At 45.3% G+C, this 14410-nt stretch overlaps 1 protein-coding gene across 1 annotated transcript in view; it reads right to left on the bottom strand.

The window, feature by feature from the left end:
* Positions 1–14410, bottom strand: part of LOC122795556 (interleukin-6 receptor subunit beta-like) — a 1057822-nt gene that overhangs the window by 829466 nt on the left and 213946 nt on the right. The gene's annotated exons all lie outside the window — the stretch shown is intronic.

Raw genomic sequence — 14410 nt, 5'->3', positions numbered from 1 at the left:
ACTGCAGTCATAACATATGGGTTGAATACCATAGCCAAGCTGGGGGTGGATGGATCTATGGTAAGGATGGTGTAGCTAAAATCCCCTGCAGGACTGCCGAAGCAAAGCCTGCTCGGGATCTGGAGTATAAAGGCAGGTTGTAGTGTTTGGTAAATGTATGCACGGAGCTCCATGTAGCAGCCTCTAGAATGTCCTTTGTTGCCACTCCTCTTAGGAAAGCTGTGGAAGTGGCTAAAGCTCTGGTGGAATGTGGCCTAATATTGGCAGGCACACCTTTTCCATGGAATGAATAGCAGAATCTGATGCAATGTCCGATCCATTTTGAAACTGTTTGTTTGGAGATTGCTTTTCCTTGTATTCCAGCAGCATAGGATACAAACAGTTGGTCAGACTTTCTGGTGGCCTTAGTTCTGTCCAAGTAGTAGCGTAGTTGTCTGTGTATGTCCAAAGTATGCAGTAGTTTTTCCCCCTTGTTTTGAGGATTGGGGAAGAATGTAGGCAGGTGAATAGCTTGATTTAGAGACACCTTGGAAATAACTTTTGGCATGAATGTAGGATTTGTTCTTAGAGAAACTCTGTCTTGGTGAAAAATGATGAAGGGAGGCACTGCCATGAGTGCCTGAATCTCCGAAACTCTTCTTGCAGATGTGACTGCCAATAAAAAGACCGTCTTCCATGAAAGAAATTGAATTTCTGAAGTTGCTGCTGGTTCAAATGGAGGAAGAGTTAATTTTTCCAACACATAATTGAGGTCCCATGCAGGTACTGGCTGTCTTCTGGGAGGTTTGATATTCTTTATTCCTCTTAGAAACTGTCGTAGCAAAGGATGTGAAAACACTGGAGGGTCACAGTTGTATCTTGCTGAGATTGCTGAGGCATGAATCTTTATTGAAGAGTATGAGAGCCCAGTATGAAATAGTTCTGCCAAGTATTCTAATATCTGAGGTATACTCGGTAATGTTGTGTCCTGACCCCTGTTGGCATTCCAGATGCTGAATCTCTTCCACTTGGCCGAATAGGTTTTTCTGGTGGAAGGTCTGCGTGCTTCCAGCAAGATCTCTTGAACTGATTTGGAAAGAGAGCTAGGAGGAGAAATCATGGTAGCCTCAGGCTGTCAGGTGTAATGTTTTCAGGTCTTGATGTACAGTCCTGTAATTGTGTTGTGTTAAGAGCAGGGGCCATAGGGTCAGAGGCCATGGTTTGGTCCGAGTTATGGTCAATAGCAATGGGTACCAGTGTTGCCTTGGCCAGTCCGGAGCTATTAAGATGCCTGTTGGTTGTTCTGCTTTGATCTTCAGTATCACCTTGGTCAGCAGAGGCAGAGGAGGGAATGCATACATTTTCAGAGAATTCCAGCTGAAGGAGAGAGCATCCGTTTTCCAGGCTAGAGGATGGTGAGTCCTTGTGCAGAACTTTTCAGGTGATGATTTAAGTGGGAAGCAAAGAGATCTACGTCCGGTCTTCCCCATGTCTTCGTCAGTTGAGAGAAAATGTGAGGGTGCAGCATCCATTCGTGTGGATCCATAAAATTTCTGCTCAGCTGGTCCGCCAGTACATTGTCCTTGCCTGGTACAAACTGGGATTGTAAATGTATCTTCAGGCTCAGAGATTTTTCCCAGAGAAGCATTGTTAGTCTGCAGAGGGGATAAGAATGTGTGCCCCCTGCTTGTTTATGTACCACATGACAGTGGTGTTGTCTGTCCTTATTAGCAAATGCCCTTGTTGTAGTGATTTTTCGAAAGTTTCGATTGCATGTATCACTGCCAACATCTCCTTTTGGTTTATGTGCAGATGCCTTTCCTTTGGTGTCCAAAAACCTTGAATGCATCTGCCCTCCATGTGCGCCCCCCATCCATGGTCTGAGGCGTCTGTTGTAATCATTTGGCCTGCTTGAGGTCTGTTGAAAGACATGCCTTTGTTTTGCTGACTGGCTTGAGCCCACCATAGGAATTCCTTTTGCAGACATGGAATAAGTGGGATTATGTCCTCTAGGCTTTGGTTGTGTTGAGACCATAAGTTTTTTAAATACCATTGCAGCTTTCTCATATGAAGTCTTGCCAAAGGTATCAGAAGGATGCAAGATGCCATGAACCCCAGGGCCTGCAGGATTTTTCTTGCAGTCAGCTGGGAGAGTTTTGCCAGGCCTTTGAAGTACTCTGGTAAATGCTGCTGCTTTTCCTCTGTGAGGTAGGCCATTTGGTTTTCTGTGTCCAGTTTGGCTCCTAGGAAAATAATCTGTTGGGATGGCAGTAGTTTTGACTTTTGAAAGTTGACTGTGTATCCCAAGGCCTGCAGTAGATGCATGACATAGTCCAAATTTTCTTTTAAGGCTTGTTTGTTGTCTGCTTGTATGAGGCAGTCGTCCAGGTAGGGGTATATTTGAATCCCCTGCAGTCTGCAGTGTGCCACTACTGATGCCAGGCATTTCGTGAACACTCTGGGTGCAGTAGATAAGCCAAACGGCAATGCTGAGAATTGATAATGCTCTGTCCCTGCAAGAAATCTGAGGTATCTTCTGCAGCTTTGTCTGATTGGGACATGCAGGTATGCCTCCTTGAGGTCCAGAGTGACCAGCCAAGACCCCTTGCCCAGCATGGGAAGGAGTTGCTGCAATGTCAGCATTTTGAACTTTGGCACCATGAGAAAAGTGTTTAGAGTTGAAAGTCCAGTATGGGTCTCCATTTGTTTTCTTTTCTTGGAACAAGGAACAGCCTTGAATAAAATCCCTGGCCTTGCTCCTGAGGAGGAACCCTTTCTATTGCTTTTATACTTAACAGCTTGGAAACTTGAGTGAGCGCCTCTGCCCTTTGATGATGTGGCAGGTTTGGCATGCCTTGTCTTATTGGTAATGTGTGGAAGTGGAATCTGTAACCTCTGTCTATCAAATCCAAAATCCAGTTGTCCTTGGTTAAGATATGCCAGTTTTGAGAGAATAAGGATAATTTTCCGCCCAAAGGTGCTTCTCTTTGAACCTTTGTAGGCGGTACGAAAGTCAAGTCATTGTGATTGTCCTTGTGGTGCAGCTGAACTGTCTGCGCCACTTCTCTGATTTGGAGGTTGCCATTGGCGGCCCCTGTAAGATCCTCTGTATTGCCCTCTACCTCGGCCACGCCTGCTTTTTCCCCTTTGAAACTTGTCTGAGCCGGGGAAGGACCAATTCTTAGAGGGCCAGTTTCTGCTGAATCTGGGTGGCTGAACATGAAGGAAATCCTTGACTGTCTGTACTGACTTTGCTTTTTCCTGTATGGATTTCAGTACATCCTGTGCATTAGCACCGAACAGCTTCTGTTTTTCCAAAGGTGCATCAAGTAACTTTACTTTAACATGGTCAGGCAAAGACTGATCCTTTAACCAAGCATGTCTACGTATCACAGCCCCAGTCATAGCTGCCCTACATGAAGCTTCCAATGCATCATAACCACACTGAAGAAAATGGTTATTAACCTACTGAGTGTTATGTATATGATCCTGCAATGCCTTTTTATCAATAGGCTCAGGAGAGGCTAACTTTTTCTGTAAATCATCCAGGAGAAAATCTTGGTACTGGAACATGTGGAAAAGGCAGTTAAGTGACCTCATAGCTAGGGCAGTAGAGGTATATACTTTTTTACCCCATCTCTCCAGGGACCTTGCTTCTCTGTCTGCCGGCAGAGGGTTTTTGGCAGAGGAGGTAGCCACCCCCTTGGGGCCCTGTGAAACAGTTTCTAGATCCACAGAGTGTGCCTTAAAAAGGTGCTTGTGAGTGTCAGGGACCCTATAATATCTGTCCGGCTTGACAGGAGCAGGAGGAAGAGAGTCAGGGTTAGCACTGGAGTCAGAGAAAACATCATCCAAAACATCCATAACAGGTGGAATAGCCAAAGGTCTGTGCTGGGGAAAGTACAGTTTTGTACCTACCATAAATGTAGATGTCCGAACTGGATAGCATCTGCAGTCATAACAACTGAGTTGTCCTGTCGTCAGGCAGCCCTTCAGTCGGCTGGATTCCAAAGTCCGGGTCCGGCTTCGGCTGATGTCGCACTTCACCCGACGTCATCTCTGTTGGTCTTCGGGTATAAAAGCATCAGCCGACGCCATTTTCCTCAGTGTTTCTTGCCCCAGATGCCAGTAGCCCTCTTGAAGGCTAAAATTTGGATAGATGCCAATGTTTCCAAAAAGATAGAGGTAAACACAACAATAAGCATGTATGTACATATATACAAACAAATACACCATAAAAGACTCCCCCCCACCAGCTAGCTATTAGGAGGGTAAACACCCTAGGAGTACCACAGAGGGGAAGGAGGGAGGGTAATCCTGACTGCAGATGCTATCCAGTTCGGACATCTACATTTATGGTAGGTACAAAACTGTACTATGTCCTTCATGGATGCATCTGCAGTCATAACAACTGGGTAGAATACCATAGCCAACTAGGGGAGGAGGATGAAAGTAGATTATGGTGTGTTTAGGATCCCTTGCAGTACAGCAGTGGCAAACCCTGCTCGGGATCTGGAATATAGAGGCAAATTATAATGCTTGGCAAATGTATGCACGGAGGTCCAAGTAGCCGCCTCAATAATGTCTTTGGTTGCCACCTCTCGTAAGAAGGCTGTGGTAGTGGCTGTTGCCCTTGTAGAATGAGGTCTTATGTTCTGTGGAATTGGTTTTCCATGGAAGGAGTAACAGAATCGTATGCAATTTCCTATCCATTTGGAGATTGTCTGTTTGGAAATAGCTTTTCCTTCCTTCCTGTTGCATAGGCTACAAAAGTTGGTCAGTCTTTCTGCTATTTTTGTTCTGTCCAAGTAGTAGCGTAGCTGTCTATGTACATCCAAGGTATGCAGTATTCTTTCCCCTCTGTTTTGTGGGTTGGGAAAGAAGGTAGGTAGGTGGATTGCCTGGTTTAAAGACACTCTGGATACCACCTTGGGCATAAATGTAGGATTAGTCCTCATGGACACTCTATCTTGGTGGAAGATTAGGAAGGGTTGCACTGCCATTAAGGCCTGTAGTTCTGAAACCCTCCTTGCTGAAGTAATTGCCAGTAGGAAAGCAGTTTTCCATGACAGGTGTTGTAGGTCTGCTGTTGCTGCTGGTTCAAAGGGTGATAGTGTCAACTTTTCTAGCACAAAGTTTAAGTCCCAAGCTGGTAATGGTGGTTTCCTTGGAGGTTTTACATTCTTGATTCCTCTGAGGAACTGCCTGAGCAAAGGGTGCGAAAAAACAGGTGGATCAAAGCTGTATTCTGCTGAAATAGCTGATGCATGTATCTTGATGGAGGAGTTGGACAGGCCTGAATGAAGAAGTTCGGCCAGATACTCCAGAATGTTAGGCATATCTATGTTTGACACATCTTTTCCTCTTTCCGTACTCCAAATGACAAACCTTTTCCATTTTCCAGCATAGTTCCTTCTTGTTGAAGGTCTGCGTGCTTCAAGAATAATGTCTTTAACTCTTTGGGAAAGTTCTGGATTAGCTGCTGCTATGTGATGTTCCATGCAGTCAGTTGCAACGTTTTAGGTTTGGATGTATGATGCTGTAGTTGTTCTGAGTTAACATCAAAGGCATCAGGACATATTGTTCCGAGACATGCTCCTCAGCAGTGGGTACCAGTGTTGTCTTGGCCAGTTTGGAGCTATCAGGATTATCCTTGGACGTTCTTCCTTGATTTTTAGTAGTACCTTGTGTATCAAAGGAAGAGGTGGGAATGCATATGCTGTTAGGCCTTTCCAGCTGAAGGAGAGCGAATAGTACAGTTTTGTACCTACCATAAATGTAGATGTTCGAGGATTCCCTTGCTGCAGTCCTGACAATTGGGTATAGTCCGCGTCCCAGTCGGCCCGAATACCAGACATGACCGACGCCATTTCCTCAGTCTTTTCTAGATGTCAGAAGACCCAAAAGACAAGTCCCAAAACAACCTGCACCAAAAACATGTACAATATATACAGTAATATATACAAAAATATAAGCATGTAAACTCACCTACACAACCACCCTGAAACACAGAGGAAGGAGGGAGGAATCCCGAACATCTACATTTATGGTAGGTACAAAACTGTACTTCTTTCTCTTCGCCTTCTGCTGCTCAGTCAAAATGGGTAGAATCCCAAAGCAGAGGTAAGGAGGCTGGCAAATTATAAAGTAGCAGGAGCTGACAACATGCCTTGTAAAACAGCTGTGGCAAAACCAGCTCTAGACTTAGAGTATATAGGCAGGTGATAATGCCTAGAGAAAGTATGCACTGAACTCCAAGTAGCTGCTTCCAGAATATCCTTAGTTGCCACCCCTTAGAAATGCTGTTGAAGTGGCAGTAGCCCTAGTGGAATGAGGCCTAATCCCAGCTGGAACCTGTTTGCCATGATGGGAATAACAAAATGCAATGCAAAAGCCAATCCACCTAGAAATAGTTTGTTTTGACACAGGCTTGCCCTGTGAACTCAAAGCAAAAGAAACAAGTAACTGCTGAGACTGCCTAAAATCTTTAGTCCTGCTCAAATAATAACGCAATTGCCTGTGTACATCTAAAGTGTGCAAAATCTTTTCCCTTTATTTTGAGGATCTGCAACAAACGTAGGCAAATGAATAGTTTGGTTTAAAGCCACACTAGAAACCACCTTAGGCATAAAGGAAGGATTAGTACGTAATGATACCCTGTCCTTATGGAAAACAAAAAGGGCTCTACTGCCATAAGGGCCTGCAACTCAGACACCCTTCTTGCAGAAGTAATAGCCAACAGAAAAGCAGTCTTCCATGACAAATATTTCAATTCAGCAGTAGCTGCAGGCTCAAAAGGTTGTAGAGTAAGTTTTTCCAACACAAAATTGAGATCCCAAGCAGGAGTAGGAGCTCAACGTGGGGGTCTTATATTCTTTGCCCCTCTAAGAAACTGCTTGAACAAAGGATGCGAAAACAAAGGTGGGTCACAATCATAGTGAGCTGAAATTGCTGCAGCATGAATCTTTATGGAAGAGAAAGACAAACCTTTGTCCAATAATTCAGTAAGATATTGAAGAGCCACACTCAAATTAGGCTCTGAAATCTCCAAATTCTTTGCTGTACTCCAAAATAAAAATCTCTTCCATTTTTGCATGACACTCTCCTAGTACTAGGCCTTCTAGCTTCCATAATCACATTTAAAACTTGTTGAGGAAGCTGAGACCTACCATGCTTCAACACAGAATATGCCAAGCTGTGAGATGAAGAGATTGAAGCTTGACATTGAGCAGATGACCGTCCTTCTGAGATAACAGATGAGGAATCAGAGGTAAAGGCCATGGAGACTTCTTTACAAGACTCCTTAGAAGTGGGTACCAATGTTGCCGAGGCCAATCTGGAGCTATCAAAATCATCCTTGGCCTGTCCTGTCTGACCTTTAGTAATACCTTTGGAAGAAGAGGTAGAGGTGGAAAGGCATAGACATGAAGGTTTTTCCAACTGAAAGACAGAGCATCCACTTTCCAAGCTGTGTGATGAAACCCTTTGTGCAATACTTTGGCAGCTGGTGGTTTAGTGGAGAAGCGAACAGATCTATGTCTGGAGTTCCCCATGACACTGTCAATTTCTGAAATACATGAAGATCCAGTTTCCACCCGTGGGGATCCATGATTTGTCTGCTTAATACATCTGCTAGGGAGTTCTGTGCTCCTGGCAGAAACCTTGCCTGAAGAGTCAGTTGCAGGCTTAACGCAGTCTCCCATAAAATCATTGCTTGCCTGCATAGAGGATAAGAATGTGTTCCCCTTGCTTGTTGATGTACCACATGACAGTTGTGTTGTCTGTCAGAATCAACACCTGCCCTGGAAGAAGTAACTCCTTGAACGCCATCAATGCAAACTGGACTGCTAACATCTCCTTCATGTTGATATGTAGATGCTGTAGTCTGGCAGGCCACTTGTCTTGTATCCACTTTCCATTTAGATGAGCTCCCCAAGCAGTGTCCGAGGCATCTGTCGTTAAAATCTGACTCGCCTCTGGCCGGGTCACAGAGAGTCCCTTGTTTAGGTGACATTCCTGAGCCCACCACAAGAATTCCTTTTGAAGGCAAGGTATTATTTGAATGACAGTGTCCAAATCTTGGCAGTGCTGTGTCCATACATTTTGAGATACCATTGCAGCTTCCTCATATGCAGTTTGGCATTGGGAAGCACCAGAATACAAGATGCCATGAACCCTAATGCTTGAAGGACTGTCCTTGCAGTCAGCACGGACTGATGAGATAGTTGATGGAAGTAAAGTGACAGACTCTTTTGTTTGTGCGGGGTTAAAAAGGCCATCTGGGCTGCTGTATTCAGTCTCACACCCAGAAAGCACATGTCTTGAGAGGGTACTAGACTGGACTTTATTTCGCCCACAGAATACCCTAGGCATCTTAGCACTGCTATGACATATTCCAGATGCTGTAGAAGGTGTTCCTTTTCTTGAGCCAGAATCAGGCAGTCGTCCAAGTAAGGATAAATTTGAATGCCTTGAAGCCTGAAGTAAGCTATCACTGGAGCCAGAACCTTTGTGAATACTAGTAGATAAGCCAAAGGGCAATGCAGAGAACTGATAATGAAAATCTCCAGTTCGAAACCGCAGATACTTTCTGCAACTTAGCCTTATGGGCACATGAAGGTAAGCTTCCTTGAGATCCAAAGTTACCATCCAGTGATCCTTGCCCAGCAGAGGTAACAGTTGCTGTAACGTCAACATCTTGAACTTGGGAATGTCCAGGTAAGTGTTGAGGATAGATAAATCCAAAATTGGTCTCCACGTGTTCCCCTTCTTTGGCACTAGGAACAGGCGAGAATAAACAAGCCCCTTTCTGACACAGGGACTGGCTGAATAGCCCCTATCTGGAGTAACTGAGAAACTTGCTTGTGAGCCTCTTTCTTTGTGGAGGAGGAACATCTGGCATGCCTTTGAAAGGGGGCATTGTGTGGAAATAAAATCTGTACCCGTGATGAATGATATCCAGCACCCATCTGTCTTGAGTGAGTAAATCCCAATTTTCTTTGAAAAGAGACAATCTTCCTCCTAAAGGAGCTGCCAGACGAGAGTCCACTGGCAGCTGAAAAGGCAGGTCATTGGTTCTGCTTACGAAAGGACTGACCCCTGCCCTCACCAGAAGTCTGAGCAGGTGAACTGTCTGATCTAGGCCTAAACAAACCTTGAGCCCTGCCCCACTAGACCTACCCCTAGACTGGGCACCATAAGCAGGATATGTCCACCCTTAGCAGGCCAATTTCTACTAAACTTGAGGCTGCACCTGCAAAAAATCTTTAACAGTCTGCATAGACTTAGCTTTGTCCTCCATTTTCTTTAAAACTGCTTCCACAGGCTGTCCAAACAACACATCAGACTGTAAAGGAGCATCCAAAATCCTGGTCTTAACATGCTCAGCTAAATTCTGATCCTTCAACCATGCATGTCTGCGAAGAACAGAACTAGTAGCAGCCACCCTCGAGGAGGCCTGAACAGCATCAAAACCACACTGCAAAGAATGCTTACCCACTTGTTCAGACACATGAACCAAATCCAGCAATTCTTTACACTCAATACCTTCCGCCAAAGCATCCACCTTAGATTTCAATTGTGAAAGGAGATAATTCTGATATTTCAGCATATGAAACTGACAATTCAACGCCCTCATGGCCAAAGTGGAAGAAGTATATACTTTCTTACCCCACCTATCCAAAGCCCTTGCCTCTTTATCAGAGGGAACAGGATTTTTAACCACAGAAGCCTTAACACCTTTAGGCCCCTGAGAAACAGTTTCCGGGTCCGCCCTGGGACTCTTAAACAAATACTTATGAGCTTCGGGCACCCTATAATACCTATCAGGCTTAACAGGAGCAGGAGGCAAGGAGTCAGGGTTCAGAGAAGCCTCTGCAAAAACATCCTCCACCACATTCAACACAGGAGGAATAGCTAAGGGCCTATGCTGAGGCAAAAACAAGAATTCCCTAAGCCTTTTTCTAGAGTCAGAGTAATCTTGGCCTTCCCATTTAAAGTGCTCCCTCATGGAGTGAAGAGTCTCTGAAAATGAAAAATCCTCAGGAGGAGAAGCAAGGGTGGAATCATCCACATCAGAATCAGAATAAGTAGGAAACTCTTGCAAGTCTTCCCAGAAGACAAGCCTGTGAACACTGTTCAAAACTATCAAACTCCTGTTCCACCCTAGGCCTCTTATCAGGTGGGGGCATAGAACCTCTAATCAGAGTAATCAAATCTTCTGCCATTTTGAGCATATGTTTCTTAGGCACAGAGCCCGAAATGCTAGGAGAAGCCCCCACAGAAACTGAACTTGGCCTACCTCTAAAAGAAGCTTTGGCAACAGAAGGAGAGGCCCTAACTACCTTGGGAAGAGAGGGAAGAACAGTTACCTGAGAAGCCCCCTCAGCCTGGCCTGCCTCCTGAGAGGGCACATCCTGTAACAGTAAAGTATCTGCCTGAGACACCATTGAAACTCCTGGCAAAACCTCCGGCTCCCCTGAGCCTTCCAAAGGACCGACATCCGGGGCTGCCGGTTCCTCTCCCCTAGGCTTCACTGTTTTATCTTTGCGCTTCTTGGATGAAGCAGGCGCCGGAGCATCCGCATATTATAATTGCAACGTTTCCCAAACACTAACCTAGCACAATCAAGCCTCCTCTTAATAGTGCGCTTGTTAAATCTAGCACAAGAGCGGCAACCAACAACGTCGTGCTCAGGCCTAAACAAGGAATACACAATGTATGAAAATCCTTATGCGGTATCTGCTTCCCACAAGAAATACAGTTATTCACTTTTCTGACATCCGTTAAATACTGAGGCAAGAAAACCAAAATGTTCCCAACGGGTTACTTAGCCAACTCTGTATTCGGTCTGAAACTCCGGTTTCGGAAAATCTCAGAACGCCAACCTGCACTCGCAAAACTGCTTCTGCATCGGACCATGCGGCAAAAAAGACTGGGGAAATGGCGTCGGTCATGCGCATTAGTACCCTGACGTACTGACGTCAGTCTAATCAGCCATGACCGACGTCAGCCTTATACTCTGGTATTCGGGCCGACTGGGACGCGGACTATACCCAATTGTCAGGACTGCAGCAAGGGAAGACGAAGAACATCCACTTTCCATGCTAGTGGGTGGAATGTCCTTGTGCAGAATTTTTTGAGCTGGTGATTGAGAGGTGATGCGAATAGATCTATATAAGGCATTCCCCATTTCTTTGAGATGGTCTTGAAGATGTCCGGGTGCAGCTTCCATTCGTGGGCATCCGATGTGGTTCTGCTTAATATGTCTGCTAGAGTATTTTCTTTTCCCGGTACAAATATTGCCTGTAACTGGATGTTGTAGCTGAGTGCCAGGGTCCACAGCTCCAAAGTCATTCTGCATAGGGGGTATGAATGAGTGCCTCCCTGTTTGTTGATGTACCACATGACTGTGGTGTTGTCTGTCCTTATCATCAACTGGCCCTCTTTGAGAAATGGTTTGAACTTTTGGATTGCCAGTTTTACTGCCAGCATTTTTTAGGTTGATGTGCAGGTGAAGTTGATCCTGTGTCCACAATCCTTGCACGTTGTCCAGCATGTGGGCCCCCATCCCAGGTCTGAAGGCCTGTTGTGATGGTCTGGCTTGCTTGACATCTGCGAAAGGGTAGGCCTGGGTTTGACTGGCATGCCTGAGCCCACCATAGGAACTCCTGTTTTAAGCATGGAATTAGTGGGATTTCTGTTTCTAGGCTGTGTCTGTGTTGGGACCATAAATTCTTTAGGTACCACTGTAGTTGTCTCATATGTAGTCTGGCAAATGGGACCAAGATTATGCATGATGCCATGAAGCCCAAGGCCTGCAGTACTTTTCTTGCTGTTAACTTGTTCAGTTTTGTTAGTGCCAAGAAGTAAAGAGGAAGTTCTTTTTGTTTTTCTGTAGTCAGGAATGTCATTTGTTTTACTGTGTCCAATTCCAAGAATGTCCTTGTTTGGGATGGTATCAGCCTTGACTTTTGTAAATTGACTGTGTATCCCAGTGCTTGTAGCAAGTAAATGACCCTTTGTAAATCTGTTGTCAGCTTGCTTTTGTTGTCCCCTTGTAGCAGGCAGTCGTCCAGGTATGGGTAAATTTGAATTCCTGTAGTCTGCAATGGGCGATTACTGATGCCAGGCATTTTGTGAATACTCTGGGCAGTAGATAAGCCAAAGGGAAATGCTGAGAATTGATAGTGCTCTGATCCTGCAAGAAATCTGAGGTATCTTCTGCAGATTGGTCGAATGGGGACGTGCAGGTATGCCTCCTTGAGATCTAGAGTTACCAGCCAAGACTCCTTGCCCAGCATGGGAAGAAGTTGCTGTAGGGTCAGCATTTTGAATTTTGGGACAATGATGTATGTATTTAAGGTGGACAGGTCGAGAATTGGTCTCCAACATTTTTCCTTTCTTGGAACTAGGAATAGTCTGGAGTAGAACCCTTTTCCTTGCTCTGCTGTTGGCACTCTTTCCACAGCTCTCATGTTTGCTAACTCCATTATCTGGTGTAGAGCCTCTGTTTTTTGATTTGGAGGTAGATTTGGCATTCCTCTTTTGACTGGTAAAGTGTGGAAGTGAAACCGGTAACCTTGATCTATGGTTTGTAAAATCCACTTGTCTTTTGTTATGTAGTGCCAGTTCTTTGAAAATAAGGTTAACTTTCCGCCTAGAGGAGCTGCTATTTGTTCCCTGGTAGGCGGATTTAGGTTAAGTCACTGTGGTTGTGCTGATGTAGTGGCAGTGGTTGTGTCTGTGGTTCTGTTGTTACCTTGCCACTGTCGCCCTCTGTAGGCACCTCCTCTGGATTGGTTGCAGCCTCTGGAACGCCTATTCCTGCCCCTTTGAAATTTTGTGGAGTCAGGAAAGGACCAATTTTGGCAGGCCAGTTCCTGCTAAACCTTGGGGTTGAACCTGCAAGAAATCTTTAACAGTTTGAACAGATTTTGCCTTTTCTTCCATTTTCTTCATAACCTGCTGGGCAGGTGTACCAAACAAACTTGTCTTGTCCATAGGAGCATCTAGCAGCTTAGCTTTAACATGATCCGTAAAGCTTGCTCCTTTAGCCATGCATGCCTTCTTATCACTGTGCCAGTCATGGCTGATCTAAATGAAGCCTCCAGTGCATCATAGCCACATTTTAAGGAATGGTTGCTAACCTGTTGTATGTTATTTACCATTTCTAATACATATTTCTTATCAAGAGATTCATCAGTGGTTAGTTTTTAGTTAACTGATCAAGCATAAACTCTTGGTATTGTATCATGTGAAACTGACAGTTTAAAGCTCTAGCTGAGAGAGTAGCTGAAGTGTAGACCTTTTACCCCATCTCTCTAATGACCTTGCTTCCCTTTCAGAAGGAATAGGGTTTTTAGCTATGGTCGCGGGTACTGCCTTGGGACCCTGGGATATAGTTTCTGGGTCTGCAAGTGGGGCCTTGTAAAGGTGGTGATGAGTATCTGGCACCCTGTAAAATCTGTCTGGTTTGGCAGGGGCTGGGGGTAAAGAATCTGGAGCGGAGCAGACATCATTGAAAGCATCATCCACCACAGAGAGAACAGGAGGTATAGCTAAGGGCCTGTGCTGTGGGAGGTGCAGAAAGGTCCGAAGTCTTTTTCTGGAGTCTGAAAAATCCTGTTGCTGCCATTGGAACTGCTCTCGCATGGCATGTAAGGTTTCCAAAGGAGAATTCTTCTGGTGGGGAAGCAGCTGGAATGGATTCTTCAGCATCAGAATCTTCAAAATTGGAGAAAGGAGCCTCTGGCTGGTCGGTTATGTCTGATTCATCAGCAGAATCATCAGAGGACACTGGCTCAGGGGGCTCTGCCCTAGGTCTCTTCTCTGGGGGCTGAGAGGCCCTGTCTGGGTGAGATTGAGATCCTCTAATTAATGAAATTAAATCTTCTGCCAAAGTAAGCATTTGAGAACTAGAAGAGGGCCTGGATGTGGGGGGTTTAACAGGCACTGTTTTAGTAGTCTTGGCTGCTTTAGCCCTGGCGAAGGCCTTAATGGACATGGCTGCTGGAGGCCTAGCAGCACCACGTGCTGGGGTAGAGACATCCAAGGGAATGGTGTCTGATAAGTCAACCACCGTAGTGGATAAAATTTCTGAGGCCGATTCAAGAGTTGTAGCAGGGGCCTCAGTTGTAGGAATAGGTTCAGCTGTACTTTGATCAGTTTTCTCGGTTTCAAACCGAGACACGGCGGTTTGCTTAACCATGGTTTCGCCGAAACCGCGCGAGTGTCGGTCTTATCTTTGCGCTTTTGGCAGATTGGGTAGTCGGAGGATCCGACGGCATAATGTACGCAAAATCAGAACCGAAAAACTGTTCTTCGGTTGAAAGAAGCACAGGCGAACAGGCTGCTACGTGTGGGCTGGGCCTAAACAAGGCAGACAATAAGAGTGGAAATCTTTATGAGGTATTTGTTTCCCACAGGTTAA

This window comes from Protopterus annectens, chromosome 2.part2, assembly GCF_019279795.1.
Source record: "Protopterus annectens isolate FY-2018-M chromosome 2.part2, PAN1.0, whole genome shotgun sequence".
In the NCBI taxonomy this organism is placed as follows: Eukaryota; Metazoa; Chordata; order Ceratodontiformes; family Protopteridae; genus Protopterus; species Protopterus annectens.
This window is presented reverse-complemented; position numbering and strand designations above follow the sequence as displayed.